This window comes from Pteropus alecto, unplaced genomic scaffold (assembly GCF_000325575.1).
Source record: "Pteropus alecto unplaced genomic scaffold, ASM32557v1 scaffold7, whole genome shotgun sequence".
Taxonomy (NCBI): domain Eukaryota; kingdom Metazoa; phylum Chordata; class Mammalia; order Chiroptera; family Pteropodidae; genus Pteropus; species Pteropus alecto.
Window position 1 is genome coordinate 54,059,232 of NW_006494614.1, and position 19,525 is coordinate 54,078,756.

Sequence of the window (19,525 nt, forward strand, 5' to 3'; positions counted from 1 at the left end):
ATACTACAAGAAGGTCAAAGTAAAAGGAGATGTGACATCTGTGAAGCCACTGATAACTTTTTATAAAAACAAGTTTCTAGGCAAAAACAGGTTACAGTAAAGTGTAAATTAGGGGTAAGAGAGCAGAGTGAGGAAGGTAGGAAGAAGCTAGAAAAAGAAGCAAAATCAAAACAGAATTATTTTTTTAAATAGGAAAATCCTATTAGAAAAGGAGAAGTTAAAGAAATAAGGAGTAAATTGATTAAACCTGGTTTCTGAATATGTAAGAAAGTGAGATCAAGGCAACAGAAAATTATGCAAAATATCTAGCACAGAGTTGCTTTGCAGTGAGTCTTCGAGGAGCAATTTAAATATAAGAAGCAGTATTGATATTTTCCTTATGAGAAAGAAAACTAGTAAGTTTTAAAGGTAGAGGAGGAATCTGTGAAGAAAGAAAAGAATTCTTATCACATGTCCAAATATATACTGTCATATAGACTTAAGGAAGTTACCTGTGAAATGTAAGCAAAGTTTAAACTCTTTTATTAAGCGTACTTTTCACTCTAAATAGGATACATTTATTCTTGTCTTCAGACTTCAACCAGTCTCCTTTTATAAAAATTATGCCTGCTTTTCTGTGTTTCCTCATCAACCCCAGAATGATAGTTCTTAGCATCTCAATATGAACTAATCCTGCTTCAAGATGGAGATAGTTCTTTCACATTTCATTTTGTCTTAAAGGAAGAACCAAGACCTTTGCTCCACGGTAGGAAACTGTAGTTCAATGATATCTCATTATTTCAAACCTAAGTTTGCAGCAGTAAAATACGCTGTTATTTACTCAATATTTGAAGTCACTAACTTAGAGAAATTTAAAAAATATATATGTATATCCCTGAGGGCCAAGTTTAGAAACAGCAGTGAGGTTATGGTTGCCTAGAAAAAAAAGGATCGTTACTATTTGCAAATAGAAGAGCACAAGTAAGCTTCTAACAGGAGGACCTCTGATCTGAAATTGATTAGGGGACTTAAAAGATGATTGACTTTATATTCCTTTAAAACAAATGCTCTGAATATTTTTGTCAACGATTTGGTTAAAATAAGACAGTGAGGACCTTATTAGAAAGTTCATCTTATTGAAAAGAGATGAATTAAGAAAGTTCCCAATTGTCTCAAGATATCTTGTTTCTACTAAATAGTAATTTCCAAGAAAGTAATGAATGTCTTTTCTTTTTAGAATCCAAACTTCTAGTACATGGAAGAATATTTTGTGAATTAGTTCATGAATGAGACAAAGGCCTTAAATTTAGAGAACTAATCAGTTTGTTGTTGTTTATAAAAAAAATACATTCCATACATTTTAAAACTAACTTTGTGTGAAGTGATTGAAAGAGAAGAGGAGGCAAATAACCTAGTTCTGAATTATATCTCAGGCACTTACTATTTAACTATATGACCTTGAACAAGACATTTAGTCTTTTTGTGTCTAGTTTTCACATCTGTGAAATGAGTTAACACAACATACTTTATAGAATTGAAAGGATTAAAGTACCACATATAAAATATCTAGTACAGTTCTTGTAATATAGTAGGCATAAAATAAATTTGTTACTTTCTACTTTTCCTGGAAAAAGAGATAAAATATCTGCTCTCAAAAAAAAATCCAAAATAGGAATATATATATATGTATGTATATATATATACACACATATATACATTATATATATAACAATACTACTGATATGAATATCAAAATATATTAAAATTAATGCTTTAAAGTACAAGTATTGTTAGAAGATCAAAGGAAAATGCTAGATTACAATTTGTGGAAGTAACAAGTGGTAAACACAATAGAATATGAAGATGTAATATAAAGCAACTATCTTTCTTTTTTCCCTCTCCTTTCATTCTACAAGTTTCTTCTATAAAATGTGACACTGTAGCAAAATGCCTCTGATTTCTTCATCTTTCTCAGCACTATATAATTCAACATCCATTGCTAATGTCAATAGTTATGAACCAGCACGGTCACTGAAATGTAGAGATAAGATTAAAAAAAAAAAAAAAAAAAAAAAAAAAAAAAACAACTGGCTTACTTTCTTCTTAAAAAAAGTGAAAATTGCTATTCATGATTTAAAATTTGAGTCAAAAGTCATCTCCTCTATGCAGCCTCCCCGACTTCTCAGACAGTTATCTGTGCGCTTTTTGGCCTTACTGTCCCTCACATCACCATCACAACAGTTATACATGTAATCTCAACACTCTGGCAGCAATTTAGTGACAGAAATTGATTGGATTAATTTTGGCATCCCCAGGGTTTAACATAATTTTTCACACACAACCAAATTTCAATAAACATCTGTTGAGCGAGCAAATGAATGAATGTCAACCTTCTTAGAAATCCTTTTATATTGATAGTCTTGACTCATGGGTTAGCACTAAACAATATGCCTTCCTGCTTTCTTAATTGGTTCATATTTGTTAATCATAATCTTACATTAATATTGTCAGCTGCTTCAGGTGTGGCCCACAATCTATACTCCTTTGTTTCTGTCATCATGCCAGCTTCGTAAGTAGGGCCCAGCACAATAGCACAAAAAGCTCATTAGTACTTACTGATTGACTTACGCTTAGCAAGCAACTTCCTGACAGTTAAAACAAGGGCTTCATTTGTAGGTAAAATGTATTTTATGTGTGTGGACTAGGATTTTCTATTGTTTAAAATAAAAATCAATTTTAATGGTACTTTCTTTCATTCACATCATTAATCACATTCCCCTCCACCTCCTGTCAGAAAGCTATCTCATGTGTGTACTGTACTTCCAGGTTGACTGGTAAAAAAATTCAACTGATGAATCATCTAATGGTGTCTGCAAAAGAATCATAAAGGAGACCTGTGTTAGAAGTAGCAACAGACCAAACTCTGCCCTCTTTTCATTTTCCAGACCACTAGCAGCTTGACACAATAGCTAATATCCCAGAATATTGTGTTTTAGTATCTAATCCAAAACACTAAACATGAAATAAAAAAGTCAAGTAAGAAAGAATGAAAACATTAAAGAAAAGAGAATTTCCCTCAAAGCCAAATGGGAATTAGCTTAGCAAAGAAGGGAAGAGTAGGGAGAGATATAAGTAATAAGTGTGGAAAAGGCACAAGCTTTGAGTCAGAAAAAACAATTGAATTATTTATTCATTCGGTAAATATTTACTGAATACCTACTATGTGCCATGCACTGTTATGAGCTAAGGACAAAGATGCAGTCCTTGCCTTTATGGAGCTCACAGTTAATAAGAAAGAAACAAAGGTAAACAAATAACCACAATTCATTATGAGAAATACCATAAATCTTATTTGGTAGTGTTATAGGCTGTTGCAGGAACACAACAGTGGGTACCCTTCTCGTATTTGAGGGTCAGAGAACTATTTCCAGTGGTAGTAATCTAAGCTGAGAGCTAAGAGATAGAAAAAATAACCTGGTGAAGAGGGTCAGGTAAAGAAGGAGAAAAATTGGAATGTGCAGAAGAATCCTGGAAATGAGATAGAGTGTGAGATATTCATGAGCCTAAGAAAAATTCAGCAGGGCTGGATTTACATCCCAGCTTTGCTGTCAGCTGTGTCAATTCTGATATTACTAAACCTTTCTGAGTCTCGATTTCCTATAATTTGAATATGTTCACATTCATACTACTGGCATAGTAACTCTCCCCGAGGAAGCTGAAGAAATATTAGTTCTTTCCTTTCCTTCCATGAGAAAAAAAAACCCTTCTCCATCCCTGTTTCCTATCTTTTTATTCCCTAGGGAGCTTCTTAGCCAATTCACATCAGCTCAGGATTCACCTGACCAATTAAATAGCTGTACCATTTTAATGTAGACCCTTTGTCACAGTTTAAAGCTGACCTTTAGTTTTTCAGGCCTGGCTGTTTATGTGGATGCAAAAGTTCACAACTCCATTTTTAAAAGCCTTCAGTCTAATGGATTTTCCAATTTCATTCTTCTAATGCTTCTGACCCAGTGCCAGATCTTGACATTTCGACCTTTCCTAAGGCTGCCCTCTCCATCAGAAATTCTCTTTTTGAGGAAGTCTGACAATTTTCCTCAATTAAGCTCTATATCTTTTTTCTTCCTTTACGTTTCTCCTCAGTTAAGTGACTAACTCAGGTGGGCTTGTGTTTTCCTTTAATATATATTAGTTTGTCCTAGAAGTGAAAACCACCTAAATTAATCACTATATGATCATTAATTTTATTACTTCATGTTTAACCCCTTCATTCTTTTATTCACTCATTATTAACTCATTAAACTAAGATGTGTATTTTGTACTTGCAAAGAGCAAGGCATTGTGCCAGAACTACCTGGGCTTCTATAGAAGAAATAGACAATGAAGAACTTCGAGGAGCTTAGAGTCTAATGGAAGTGATATAACAGGAACACATAAAGTTAATAAAATGAAAGAAATAATGAATATGGTAAAAGATATGCAGCAAAATAGTCACAGAAGTTTAAATAAAAGAGCATGGAACTTGCAGTGCACTGAGGATCCAGTTTTAAAGGCTAGCTGTGCTGTTCCCTTGAATCAGCTGCTTAATCTCTCTAAGCTGCCATGTATTTAAAATGGAGACAGTTCTATGTCCTTAGTCACTTGGTTTTAAAAAAAATGGGGGGGGTGTCAAATTGAGTATTTTATTAACATGGTAGTTGTCAATTTTTGGTCTATGTCCTTAGTCACTTGGTTTTAAAAAAAAAATGGGGGGGGGGGTCAAATTGAGTATTTTATTAACATGGTAGTTGTCAATTTTTTGGGGGGGTAAGTTTTCATTGAAATGAAGCATATGAAATTTCTTTATAAACTATTAAGTTTCTGGTAATTTTAAGGGAGTTGACCACTACCTGGGAAGGGGTACCCTCTTCAAAACAGCGGAGAGCAATACACTGACCAGATGATTGGACAGGCTATTCACGTCTTCATACCCTACTGAAGACTGATTAACACAGGCAGGAGAGTTCCAAAGGTTTTAGCTAATTTCTCTCAGTACACATGTGCTTTGATGTCCACAGTATTTTTAAAAGAGAATTTGAAAGTCTTTAGAAGGAAAGTGTGCTTTCTAGCTCATCTGAGCCCCCACTTGTTTATCTTCTGACCAGGCAATAATTTACTACTGCTGTCAGATACTTGCAAAGAAGCTTTGAGTCTACTGAACATAGCCACCTAGGGCAGAGTCAACTCTGTCCTGTCATTCTGAGGGCATTCAGAAGCTCTATGCACTTACATGCATTGGACTAGATTTGTTTCCTTGTCCTTCCTATGAATGTTTTTCCTTGATCACACGTAACTTTACTGTCTTCTCTACTGACTCGGCATTACTTATGTCTTTCTCTTTTCACTACTATTTCCCTCCCTCCACCCTCTGTCATATTTGTTCTCACTGTGTTCTCTATCAATATACTTTAGAAGTTCAACAACTTTAAGTAAGGAACTGTGGGTTTTTAGAACAATATTTAATTCACTTCAAGTCTACACATGTATGTTGAATATTCTGGGCTAGATTCTGGCTTATGAACAAGTAATTACAGAGTAATGCAGCAGGTGCGGTAACAGAGATTAAACTGATTATTTTGGAGAGATGCAAAAGAGTCATTCATCCTGCAGGAGAAGGTCAGAGAAAGCTGTGTAGAGGAGGAGACAGTATTTGAGGGATCCCATGAAGAGTGAGGAGAATTTCCCCAAGTGAAGAAAGGATGGACAGTGTTTTTAGATAGAAGAGATAGCTTAATAAAGCAAAGGTATGGAGATGTGAAAATTTAAGATACTGAGGAGTAAATTATTTATACACGAAAAAGAATCTGCCAAGACAGGTTAATAAACCACATTAGGACTATTCTAAGGAAAACCTGCCTAAAGATCTTTAAAAAGCACTTGTTAGAGGTTAGAGGTCCCTGCTTAGGGCTCCATCCATAACTAATGCATAAGAAGCTCTTTTCTATTATTCCTGTGAAGCAGCTGCATATAGTATAAAACTTTACAGCCTAACAGGGATGATGGCCAGGGTGTGGCCACCTCTGACTCTTGCTGCATCTGTGGCACACACTGCTAATCAACCAAGGCATTTATCTCACCAAGTCTAGATACAGCCTCAGAATCTTTCTCCATAGAGATCTCTATAAGGCCCACCGTTGATCAGTTATAGGTGGCAGTGGAAATTAAACCTATTTTCACCTCTGTTCTAGGGTATGAGCTGAGAGAGGGGGTGACCCTAAAAGATACGTTTATAACCCAGAAGAAATATTTTCATTATACCCCATATTTGGACATGCAGAACTCATGAATGCATTTCTGCCATATCTATCAGACTGTGTGAGTCAGTAACTCAGAGTGGCCCTCTTGGGGGAGGGAGCCTAGACACTAAATATCTGGAAGAAAATAGTAAATTTCAATCATCCAAAATTCTAAATACAGCTAAATAACCACATAACCAACCAGCTTTTTGGAAGTGATAAGCAGTTACAATTTTAAATTAATAAGAAAATGTTAGCCTATACTACTTAACAAAAGCATCCTAGCAACACAATTAATATGGACAGGCTGCAGAGAACAAAGCCCCCAAATCAATTTGCAAAGCTCCTATAACATATATGTAAACTAACCATTAAAGCTCAAAATGCTTAGAAAAAAAATCCACTTTCACACACTGATTAAATTATTTCCTTCATAAGCATAAACAGCTTAGAGAGGAAAAGCCCAGGACTGATTGCTCAGACTCTCTGGGGTGAAGGAAACAAACACATTTTTTTCCTAAATCCTCAGCCTCGCAAGGTATGCTTTGCCAACCCCATAAGGAGCAACCTTAGAATCTGCTACAAGCTGCCACAGCTGCCTTCCCACTTTCTCAGCAGCAAGAAATATGCTAAACAGTGATTATCAACAGGGAAGAGAATCAAAAGGTTGAGGAAATGATTAAGCAAGATCTCATTCTTTCTAACTATCGGTTTTCTGTTGAGGTCCAAATGATGAAAGTCTGGGTAATCTCAAATTGTAATCAATTACATGTGAAACATGTCTATTCTGTGCTCCCTCTGTGGGAACTCCCATTCCCATTGCTCTAGTCTTCTGGGCACATTGACAACAGGAGCATATCAAAGTCAAGGTGATTTGTTGCTAGAATCTGAGCTTGACCAAGTATATAGCAAATCCATAAAGCAAAAGTTCCCTTCCAATCCTTAAAGCAAAAGTTCCGCAAGCCCATTGAAGGAAACCAAGACAAGACCAAAAGGATTCTCAGTCTGTCATGTAAAAAGAGACTGAGAGTAAGACTTCACTTGGAAGTCATGATTGGTATGATGAGCAAGATCACGGTAAGGAAAGGTAACTGACTTTCATCAGCGAATCAGAGTCCATGGAGGTGTGATAAGTAGAACGGAAATCACTGATTCTGCAGATGCCTGTTGGAGTCTTGTCATGCCGCTTACTAGCTATATGAGCCTGAAAGCATCACTTAACTTCACTGAACCACTCTGCTCTCACCTGGATGAATGAAATGTTTCTTGCTCTTTATCTGCACGGTAGTGATGAAGGAATAGGAAGGAGGCCAGATTATAAAAATTGAAGATAAAATATACGCATATGGTCTCCATTAATCTCCACTACAACCCTGTGAAGAAGTTATTATACCTTTTATTTATTTATTTATTTATTTTTAAGTAAAGATTCTCGGACCTAGAGAGGTTAAGTGACATGTCCAGTGGGACCCAGCTGATAAGTGGCAGAAACAGAGTTCAAGTCTTGAGTCAAAAGTTAATGTTCTTTTCACTGTGCTTTATCTGCCTCTTCAGATTATAAAGTTTCCCAAAGGTGGGGGCCTAGCTGGGCTTTCCTGGTACCCCTGGCACCTAATGCATTTACTTCTTGGTATGTTCTCGGTAAAGACTGGATGAATAAAGAAATAGTTAAAGTATATAAATTGGTTAATCTCAACCTTGCTAGATAAACACTGATTGTATACACCCTATCTGTCAGACTTGTATCTAGTTAGGAGCTAGGGATTCAAAGGTGAAAAATATACACTTCCTGCCTCAAGGGAGTCATTGTGTAGTGACAGACACAGGGAAACAAAATCCACCTCCCACCGAAATCCATCTTTAGTTCTATCTCATGTGATTTCAGAGAAGTCATGGATTCCATTGTAAACACCTGCTGGAAATGTCTCAAGTTCCTTCTTTGATAGTCTTTGAGATTTAACCAGAAGTGAAAGTAGAGATCCTTAGCTTGTAGTAGAGTGTAAGCCATGGTTAGCTGGAAGATGTTTTCACTTACTACTTTAGGACTGTTGGTTAAGTAATATTTGAGCCCCAACATTCAAGTTTCGGAAGCTATGTGGAACCAAATATTTGTCATGCTTTTAAAGCCAGATTGTCTGTCTCTGGTTTGCTTTGGCTTCTAAGGTTAAAGGTTAAACATCATCAACATTATTAAAACGAAGAAGGAATTTAAACAAAGTCAAAATTTATAGAGAACTCAAAATCAAGCAATAAGAGAAACCTGACAAACACAGAGTATTAATGATATTACTTCTTATTACGAAGAGAGGTAGGCATTCTTGGGACTAACATGGGCAGTAAGGAGTCTCTGGCAGATGCATCGAGAGCAAGGGAGTAAAAAAAAAATTATGAGTGTCTCGTCCAATAATGATTACAGAAAAGAAGCAAGTGACTATCACAGTTACCGAAGATTTGCTAGGCTTACAGAGCAGGGAGATTTTATTAAGTCTCTTCCTGATTTAGACAGAACATCCAATAGGTTCACCAACCAATATGTGGGTGGAAAAAAATATTTTAAATAAACAAGCATTTTTAAACATATATATTTTCTAATATCCCTTGGCCTTTGCTCCATTCAGTAAGCCAGGTCATTCTTCATTCATTGCCTCAAGTAAGGTATAACAGCAAAACAAAACAAACAAAACAAAACAAAACAAAACAAAACAAAAACACAAGAATTCAATTTTTGCTTTTAAAAGTTTATATTTTAGTTGGAGAAACAGAAAGAATTCCCTGTGGATTTGGAGGAACACAAGATGAGAAATGCCAAAACTACTCACTTTCACGACTAAAAATCCTCTAGGCTAGGAGGAGGAGAACTTTGGAGGGGAATCAAGGAGTTTGTCAAAGTTGCAGATGCTTGAAAAGCAGAGACTTCTCATGCTTATCACAGTGGTAGGTTGGGGAGACAGAGACCTCCCACAGAGACTTGTGTGATTCATTCACAGAAGGAATTTGTAGCTCAAGGAGGTGGCCAATATGTCAGAGAAGAAATGACTACAAAGGTCATTTACTAGCAAAGTGCCTGGCATAGAGTGGAAGCAAATGATTATTGAGAAACTGAATAGGGTCATATCTGGTATACTATGAGCTTTCAGATTCTAGATCAGATCTCAGGACCAGGCCTGATGATAGCAACTGAACTGAGATGCCAAGCCACCATTTGGTTAACACTGCCTAAAAGATGGAACATGGACAATTTTGCTTGTCTGTGAGAAATGTTATCAACTGAGAACAGGGAAGAGCAAAACTATACATTCAAGTTTTCACTTTGCTGTTTGTTATAGCTGCTGTGAAATCACTATTCCTCTGCATCTGGCCTCTCTCTAATCTGTCCACAGTGCGTATTGTATAGAATTGGAATTATAAGTCACAGACACCATTCTTATTTCTCTTCCAGACCTCACAAGATGGAAATAGCCATTAGGCAGTGTCTAGTGAGTAATCTGTGGTGCCTGCAGTGCTGCCTCCAGCTCAGGAAGAGGCTTGCCCTAATTTTAGGATTTCAGATGCAGTAAGCATCACCTAAAAGATAGCTGGATATGATGGCTGAGCCTTTTAGTGCCTTCATGTGTCACAGGCAAATTGACAAGGTTGAGTCAAGATAGTTCTGTTTAATGTTGTTTTGAAATTAGTGTGGCTATGGCAAACTCTGAAAGCTTAAACCTCATGTAATCAGAATGGGTGAAAAAGCTCCTCCTTTCTCAATTTCGAATAGTGCTTCTATGGAATCTGGAAGTGTGACACCTTGTAAGAATCTGACATACAATCAAAAGCATGCAGAAAATATACTATGTAAATCGAAAGATACATTAAAAGCTCCTGATAAAATTGCTGCTAAGAGACACTCTGTAATAAACAATTTCGTATAACAAATTTCTCCACTTCTATTCTTCTAGACTATACTCTACACGGGAGGGACTGTGTGTTCCCAACTTTTGAACTCTGGTACCTAGCACCACGCTTGGCATGACAGGTACTAAGTAGGCACTCCATCAATGCTGAGTAACAAACTTAAAGAACCAGTCCATTTGAATTTGATATTTCAGGCTATTCCTAAAGCAGAGTACTCAGAATATTTTGGAATATTCCCTTTAGTTTGGTAGAAGATACGTGTTTGGAAAAATGTTCATGGAGATGCATGGCTCCAGATCCGGATATTAAAGAAGAGAGAATCACATACCCTAACCAGAAAACTAAGACTTGGTTACATACATCACCTCCATTACACCCATATGCTCTGTCACTTTGGGGCAAAAAATGTGGCACAAGTTTTAGCACAAAGATGGTACTACTCAATTCTGCTGGAGGATCTTATAAAATACTTTATGAAGAAAGTGGCTGTGAAGTGATTCTGGAAGATGAGAAAGTGTACATTAGGTGGTCAGGGAGAGGCATGACAGGCACTACCAGCTAAAGGAGCAGGATGATGCACAATGGTGTGGAGATATGAAACAACCTCAAGAATTTGAGGATCTGCCGAGTTCAGAATACCTAGAATTTTAGTTCAGTGAATATTGAGGAAAGACATAAATCTGAAGGGCTTATAAAAAAAAAAAAAAAAGTCCCGAACTTGTAAGGTTTCATATGCCAAATTAAGGAGTTTGAGACTTTATGGTATAGACAATGAAAAACAATTGAAGCTTTTGAGGAGAGTCTAGGAGAATCTCATAATTTCTGTTTCAGAAAGAATGCTCTCAACAATAAGAGGACAGATTGTGAACATGGAAGCAGGGAGAGTCTTAAAGATACTACTCCGGTATTTCCATGTGAGATGCTGTTAGTGTGAACCAAGGCAGTACTGGAAGAAAAGGAGAGAGGGAACAGCTAGTTTCAACTGTCTTAATTAATCAGGTAGCATATATGAGGTTTAGGTGTGACAGAGGAAGAGCAAGAGGAGGGTAGGAAGGTTTCCTGGTTTATTACTTGGGTAATTAAAAACATAAAAGTACAACAGAGTTGGGAAATACAGGAAATGAAACGAGTTTTGATGGAAGTATACTAAGGTCATTTTTATACATGTAAAGTATGCAGTACATATATGCCATCAAGATTGACATAAACTTTGTAAGTCGTTAACATTATTACAAGTATAATATGAATAAATTACATCACCCAAGGAGAATGGATGGAGTATGTCAAGACCTGGGAACGGTAGTGTTTTAGGAGTAGGTGGAAAAAGGGGAGGCCGCGAAGCAGAATAACAGAGAGGTCAGAGGTAAAAATGGAAAAATCTCTTTCTCTCATTTTCTTCTCAATATGGTCTAATTCTTCTCCAAGCTTTGAGAAGGTGACCTAGAGAAAGAAAAGACTAAGATATCCCAACTGGCTTTCTGAATAGGCCTATTATGGATTGTTTTCCCCCTAGATAAGTAGGTTATAAGAAAATGACATAAGAATGCCTTTTTTTTGTCCTTAAGAGAAAAATGTCTATTTGAATATCAATCCTATTGATCAGTTCTGAATCACTCCTCAAGAAACTCACAATGGCTGTTGACAATGATGAAGCGAAATACCATACAGATACCTGGATGGGTATATGTGTGTCTTAATGACTATTTATGTAGAGTCATCACCATGTGTATATTATACATACATTTATATATTGACATATACATTTCCACCTCATAACAGTAACTCTTTTTTATCCTTCTCTTTATAAGGTGAAAAATACAACTGAATTAAACTCAGATTGTTAATGTCACTTCTCTTCCTTCAGTGGAAAACATGTTCCTGTCAGAAGAGCCTATTACAACTACCAAGCCCAAGTTGACCAAAAAATATCAAACAAAAAAAGGAAGTAAGCAAATATTTATTATGAAGAAAAACTATTCCAGGCTCATTATATTCATTATTTCATTTAATCATCATCTTGAAAACTGTATTGTCATTGGATATACAATGGATTCAGTAGACAATCCCAGTTGACAACTGTGTGGGAAACAGTTTTGTGAGGATGATAGCTGGAGGAGCCTCTACTTCAGACCTGCCCCTGCAGGTCTGTTCTTTCTTACCGTTCTTTCCCCTAAATTTCAGAAGTCTCTCCATGCTTCAACTTAGGCATATGTTTCCAACACCAGCCGCATATCAGAACTTCCCATGCGACTTTTTTCAAACCCTTTTTTCAGACCCTTCTCCATACTTTGAATACAAAAATCTCCAGTGGGTTCCTAGATTCTTGTTTTTATAAAGCACCACAAGTGATTCTGATGCTGAGTCAGTATTGGAAATCACTGGTGGTGGTATTTTCAGGACTTCTAGAAAGCCTCTGGAGGTGGCCTGGAGAGCCAATAAAAATACAGTAGCCAAATGACCTTTGCATTCCTTTACCTAGATTCTGGAAGTTCAAGGATCACTATTAGTAACACATTTCAAAAGCTTTTTTGTTGTGTGCTCAAACCTCTAGAAAGCTAGAGTAAAACTTGAAGAAACAATGAGATGGCTGCAAAATAACCAAAGCGGTGAAGGCAGTAATTAAGTAGAATTTAAAATCAGGATGTCGAAGAGTTACCTGCACTCTCATGTCTACTGCATCATTATTCACCACAGCCAAATTATGTAAATAATCCAATGTCTAACAACACACAAATGGGTAAAGAAAACGTGGTATAAATATACAATGAAATATTGCTCAGCCTTAAAAATTTTAGAAGAAAATCTTGCTGTATGCAATGACGTAGATGAATCTGGAAGACATTATGCTAAATGAAATAAGCCAGTCACAAGAGGACAAATACTTCATGATTGTTCTTAAATTAGGTATCTATAATAGTCAAACTCACAAAAGCAGACAGTAGGATGATTGTTGCCAGGAGCTGGGGGAGGAGGAAATGAGGAGTTGTTGCTCCACGTGGTGGAAAGTTTCAGTTATACCGGATAGTGCTAGAGGTCTGTGGTACAGAGCAGTCCTCGTAGCTAACAGTATGGTGCTGCGCCCTCGAAAGCGTGTTAAAAGGGTAGAGTTCACCTAAGTGTTCTTCTCACAACACACACACACACGTACACTCACACACACACAAGAACGTGAGGGAATTTGGGGAGGTGATGGATATGTTAAGTACCTTGATTGTGGTGATAGTGTATCCATATGTCCAAACTCATCAAAATGTGCACATTAAATATGTGCAATTTTGTATATCGATTAAACCTTAAAGCTTAAAAAAGAGATAAAAATGTGATTTTTTTTAATCTGCAAAAAAGCAAGCTGAAAGAGACTATGATTGAGTTTAAACATCCCTGGTGGGATCGAAAGGTTTATTATATTTATAAGCTGTAAACCTAGCTATAAAACATATATTTCTAATTGTTTATTTAAATCTATTCTACTCAGTAAATGCAGTATTTTTAATTTTCATTAAAATGTTTATATGCTTACTCCTTTCAGGTCATACTCATTTGTTGTACCAATACTCTTGAATCTGCAGCGGTGAGCCTTTCCTGATCATGCATTAGACTATGTGCTGTGCTGGGAAATAACGTTACTGACCCATCACTACAAGGGGCATGACTCAGATTTGCTTTCCCAGGGATAGAAGTAGATTTCTATTGATTCAGCTATACTCTTTCAACCAGTGTCATCATTGTGTTCTTCAGTCAATATTACAAGTGAGCTAGTAAAGAGATGACAAACAGGCCTGCAAAGGAATACAGTCCCTCAAAAAGCAACATTAAAACACCAGCTATGCGTCAGACACTGTTCTAGGAAGCATTAGTACTAAGGAAAACAGAACAGAGTCCTTGCCCCTGAGGATCTTACAGGCAGTTTGCGAAATAGTCATGTAAATAGATATGTCAATGTGGTAAATGCTATAATAGAGTTATGCACATCATGTTATCATAACAAAGTGGAAGTTGAATAGTGCTTAGTTCTACCTAAAGAGGTCAGCAATGAGTTCATAAAATAGATAACATTTAGGTTGTATCTTAAAGATTAAGTTGGATTAAATTTAGTTTCCTCTAATTTTTATTGCTTTTTAGTGAGCTATCATATGCCAGAATTTCATATGTAAGTATAAAACACACAGTATCACATTTTTAAACAGTCTTACTCTCTTTACAGTGTCACAAGGTAAATTCCATTAGATCAGAGATCTAACTTAAGCTAACAAGTGATTATCCTTCCCATTTGAGCAAAGATAGGAGCTTAATTAAAGAGACTGATAATAAGTGGCTGCAATATATAGATGGCATTTTATGTGGGAAAATCAAGACCTTAAGACACAAGAAAAAAAGACATGCTATAACTTTTGTTCTAGACTTAAATCTTGTCTGATTGGTATTTTTAGAAATATGCAGTTAGATCTATTTCACTGTGGTAAATAGAATAATGCCACTCCTGCCTCCCACAAAGATATTCACATACTAATCCCAAGAATCTTTGAATATGTTACCTTACACAGCAAAAGGAACTTTGCAGATGTGATTAAGAAGCTTAAGATGAGAAAATTATCATTATCTTGGATTATCCAGGTGAGCCCAATGTAATCACAAAAGTAATTATAAGAAGGAGACGGAGGGTCAGAGTTAGAAAAGGGAATGCGATGACGGAAGCAGAAGTTGGAGTGGTGCCTTTTGAAGGTGGAGGCAGGAGGCACAACTAAGGAATGTAAGTGGCCGCTAGAAGCTGGAAACAGTCTCTCCTGGAATCTCCAGAAGAAAGGAAGCTCTGTCCACACTGATCTTTATCTCTTTAAGACTTGTTTCTGACTTCTGATCTCCAGAAATTTAAGATAAATTTCTTAAATTTATCTTAAATTTGTGTTGTTTTAAACCTCTAAGTTTATGGTAATTCATTATAGTGCATTAGTAAACTAATTCATATACCAATGCCTTTAAAGAACAATCAAATTAGAACTTTAAGCATATATATATATATATAATCTTGCATCACTTCTACCATTTCAACATGAGACTGCAAAGAAGACTTCCTGAAGGGCCTGAAGGGAAGATTACTCACTTCTGGTCGTTACTCGGGAATTTTGTCATATTCAGTAAAATTATAGCATCCTTGCTCTTTTCCCTAGAATTTTCCAAAAGTATGTTGAGGTCCTTTGAACAATATGCTGCCTTTGGGCTCCTAAACTATCTTTCCTGAAAAGACTAACTTGAATCTCATCAATATTATAGATAAGCCTCATCGGAATAAAGCTACCGTATCAATTGACAACTGATGGATGGCCAATGGTAATAATGATGGTCCACAAAACATGGGGCTGGATCATATCATCATGATAGTCAATTCCCTAAGACATGACTCTTCACCTTAATGATCTTACATAAAAAGCTCGAAGAAAGTGTCAGAGTACAAGTAAAAACGTGGAGGTTAAAAACCCCAGAGAAAGCCAAATTTTGGGTCCTTCTGTCATTTTTTCCTAGGGAAAAAAAAAAACAAAAGCCCTGATAAAACTGCTTGGTTTCAACAACCCAACCATCACTGCCAGGTATGTTAGTCTGTTTGCTAAGAAAGATAGTTGTGTCAAATGCATGAGGCTATCAATGAAATCAAAAGATTCTAAGAGAGGATTGTTTTTGTAATAAGGTTTTATAAAAAGAAGTGCCAAAATTGGAAGTTTTATTTGTTTGTCAGAATGGCTGGAAAGCACACTAATCATACACTTCATACAAATATCATTCAACATATATTTTCTATATATGCCAGATACTGTGCTGGGAGCTGGAACTAGGGCAATATTCAACAGGTAACTTTTCCTAGCTTCACTAAGCTTGAAGTCCAACAGAGAAGACAAAGGGAAAACTACAAAGGACTCTGAGAATGTATAAAGGGAATCTTGACAAGTGTGTGGCTAGTCAAGTGTCTCAGTCAGCTTAGGCTGCCAAAACAAAATACCATAGATTGGGTGGATGACACAATAGAAACTTATTTTCTCACAGTTCTGCAGGCTGGGAGTCTAAGATCAGGGTGCCAGTATTGTTGTTTCTGGTAAGGGCTCACTCCCTGACTTGCAGATGGCTGCCTTCTTACTGTGTCTCACATGGGAAGGAGGGAGGGAGGGAGGGAGGGATGGGAAGAAAGAGAGAGAGAAAAGAGAGAGAGAGAGAGAGAGAGCCAGAGAGAGAGAGAGAGAGAGGGAGAGAGAGAGAGAGAGAGAGCCAGAGAGAGAGAGAGAGAGAGGGAGAGAGAGAGAGAGAGAGAGCCAGAGAGAGAGAGAGAGAGAGGGAGAGAGAGAGAGAGAGAGAGCCAGAGAGAGAGAGAGAGAGAGAAAGGAAAGAGAGAGAGAGACAGACAGACAGACAGACAGACACCAAGTGAGCTCTCTGGTATCTCTTATAAAGGCACTAATGCTATCATGAGGGCCCTATCCCCATGACCTCATTTAAACCTAATTACTTCACAAAGGCCCATCTCCAAATACCATCACATTGGATAATGGGCATCAACATATGAATTGGGGGACGGAGGTGGGGGACAAAATTCAGTTCATAGCATCAAGGAATTCTTCCTTTGAAGATATATGAATTAAGGTGACAATAGAATAACAGTAGAAAATCCTTAGGAGAATATTCCAGATAAAGGAAGAAGCATGTGTAAAAATCCTAATATGGGAAGAAACTTGATATATTTAAGGAACTGAAAGAAAGGGCAGTAAGGCCGTAGTACAAGGAGGGAGAGAGAGATTGGCATAAAATAAGGCTGGCAGGAAATCACCCAATATTTTATGGGCTATTATTAAAGATTATACAGTCTATCCAAAAAAAATGAATGCAATCAACAAATTTTAAGCAGGGGCAAATTGTGATAAGAATTCTCTCTCACTCTGACTTCTATGTGGAATATGATTGGCATGGGATAAGAATGCTGTGGGGAAACTAGTTAGCAGTTCATGTGAGAGATGATGATGGGTGAATTAGACTGATAGATGTGGAGATGAAGGGGAAAGGACATATTCAAGACATATTTAGGAGTAAAAATTTACTGATATGTGAAAGTGATGAGAGAAAACGATGAGTTATTGTATCTGGCATGACCAATGTCTAATAGTGGGGCCAATTCCTCAGATGATAAAAAATGGAGAAGAAGTAGATTTATTGAATAGAAAATCTAAAATTGCTTTTAGACATGTTGGTTTGATGTTCTCGTAAGGAATCAAAGTGAAAATGCTGAGATAGCACTTAGGATACATAGCTCAGCAGTTCAGAATAGAAGTTTTAGTAGGAGATATGAACTTGGGGTAATCAGTAAGTAAAGAAATGATAACTGATGTCATGAATATAAATGAGATCACCTTGGGAGAAGGTTGAGAATAAAAGCAATGAAGACCTCAATTATAAATTTTATACACACACACACACACACACACGTATATGTATATATATACATATATATACATATATGTATGTATATGTGTATATATATATACATATATATATATGGCACATATATATATATATATGGCACATGACTAAATGAAATATTAAGAACTCTAGGGCTTTGAATCTAATATAAATACTGGAGCTCCTGAGGGAGAGGCACCATTGACGATTCTTCATCATCTATGAACATCAAGATCTTCCTTTCTCCTACCAAGAAGTCAGTCCTATGTGCCTAGAATTCAGCAGAGAAGCAAATGGATTTCAATGAAAGGGAACTAAAAGTCATAGTTTACTTTCCTTTTCACATGCAATTCATCCTTTTTGTCCCTCGATTTTTTCCAGAACTCCATACTTACGAAGTCCCTCATAATGAGGGAAGTTAAGGAACTTGCCCAAGAATATACAACTAAGGTAGTAGCTCTTTTTTAATATAGCAAGCTGCCTGCTCATTATGCTGGACAATAAGAAATAAATTGTATCTAATCATTATGGAAATGGAAAATTCTTTCAAAGGAAGAAACAAATCAGCCCTAGGTCAAGTTTTTCTATAGCAAATTGGGGTAAGACAGCGATTATCCTCTTTTCTCCATTAACTTTCTACTTGTTCAAAGATGGGTTTACCATGCTAAAGCCTGACATTTGTCCCTCGGTAGCACAAAAAAAGACTAGAATTCCAGTTTTTCCAGAGACTGGAGGCAAAATCCGCATGTGGTTTTGAAGTTGGATTACATTTGTAAAATATGAATTGCTAGTTCTTCTCTGCTAATCAGCATGGAGATGTCTATAAAGTAATAAGAACGAATGCTCTACAAAACTATAGTTGTGAAGTAGTTGTGTTCCTTGGGGCTCTATTTCTCATTTATCCAGCTTCTCAGCAACTAGCTATGACAGCTAAGGGCTCCTCTGGGTCTCTGTCAGTCACCACAATGGCTGTAAGTCAATTGGCAAAGATAGGTTATTCCTTTAAAGACTCTATAAAACACCTACTACCTCACAGGATGAAATTTCTGATTCAATTATATGCTTAAAAATCACCAAATAGTTACTGAGTGCTCCCCAAAACATGAAATATTTGACATTTTGGAATATTAAGAAGCATAAAATAACTCTTGGCTTCCAGGAATTCATAATTTATTAATAGCTCGAGACAATTATACGTCACAAGACAAAAGGTTAGAAGGGCGATTAAGCTTGCGCATTTCAGACAGAGTGATTAGTGAGGGTTCTTAAGAGGAAAACTGATCTTGTGTATGGTGTGTGTGTACATATGTGTGTGTGTTTGTGTGTGTGTTATAATGATAAAGATGTCAAGAGACAGGGTGACCAGAGAAGTACATTTCCAGTCTGATTAGGAAAGGACAATGCGGTTTCGGGACTGTGGAAGACCGAAAGTAGATCTGTTCATGTGAAGGAAAACACTGAGTTATACGGATGGGAGTTTCAATTGTCAATATGGTAATTTAGTGATGATTGCTATGTACCATGACCACGCCTCAGAATATTTTGTATGTTATCTAACAAAAATACAGGGCCACCACTGTCCATTTATTAAAAAATGTTAAATCTATTACAAAATACAGTTTGGTTCAAAATACAACATAGGTACAAAATACATTTCAATTCAAGTATGAATGATATCAAGCTCCTTCTAATCCAAACTTGTTTCTTGTGGCAGTGAATTCTGGTACTCAAATGACAAAAAGAAAAAAAAAACTGTCTAGCATAATTTATACAAACAGATGTGTCTAGAAAAATTCCAAATCGTTGACAGCCTAGGAAAATAACCAACTTCAAAAGCTTTTAACAAGCAAGCTGAAAATAAGAAGAGTATTCTGAAGTGATTTTTTTTTTTAAGCACAAGAATCATACTATGAGTCATTTGGGATAAAGATAATGCGGTT